This window comes from Lipotes vexillifer, unplaced genomic scaffold, assembly GCF_000442215.2.
Source record: "Lipotes vexillifer unplaced genomic scaffold, Lipotes_vexillifer_v1.1 scaffold329, whole genome shotgun sequence".
NCBI classification, from domain to species: Eukaryota; Metazoa; Chordata; class Mammalia; order Artiodactyla; family Lipotidae; genus Lipotes; species Lipotes vexillifer.
Genome location: NW_006774067.1, coordinates 5,123,812 through 5,124,240, shown reverse-complemented (window position 1 = coordinate 5,124,240; position 429 = coordinate 5,123,812). Strand labels below are relative to the sequence as shown.

Below are 429 nucleotides of genomic sequence, written 5' to 3'. Positions count from 1 at the left end.
TTCCTGCTGGGCTTGTCATCAGCATTTTACTTTTTGTAGTAATTAATTATGCCTTCTACTGTACAACATAGCTTAAGAGGTCATTTTTAAAAAATATATGCAGTATAACTTCATGCAAGTAATATAGTGAATTATAAATTCATATATTCTGTATTTATATTAATTAAGCAAATTTTTGTTGAGTCCCAACTGTTTGCAAGGCACTACGTAAGTGTTAAAGTTAGATAAAAAGATAAAATGAGGGCTTTCCTGGTGGCGCAGTGGTTGAGAGTCCGCCTGCCGATGCAGGGGACATGGGTTTGTGACCCGGTCTGGGAAGATCCCACATGCCGCGGAGTGGCTGGGCCCGTGAGCCATGGCCGCTGAGCCTGCGCGTCCGGAGCCCGTGCTCCACAACGGGAGAGGCCACAATAGTGAGAGGCCCGCGTA

The 429-nt window shown here is 45.0% G+C and overlaps 1 protein-coding gene across 1 annotated transcript in view; it reads left to right on the top strand.

The window, feature by feature from the left end:
- The window catches only part of THAP2 (THAP domain containing 2), a 10,145-nt gene that overhangs the window by 5,230 nt on the left and 4,486 nt on the right, over positions 1-429 (top strand).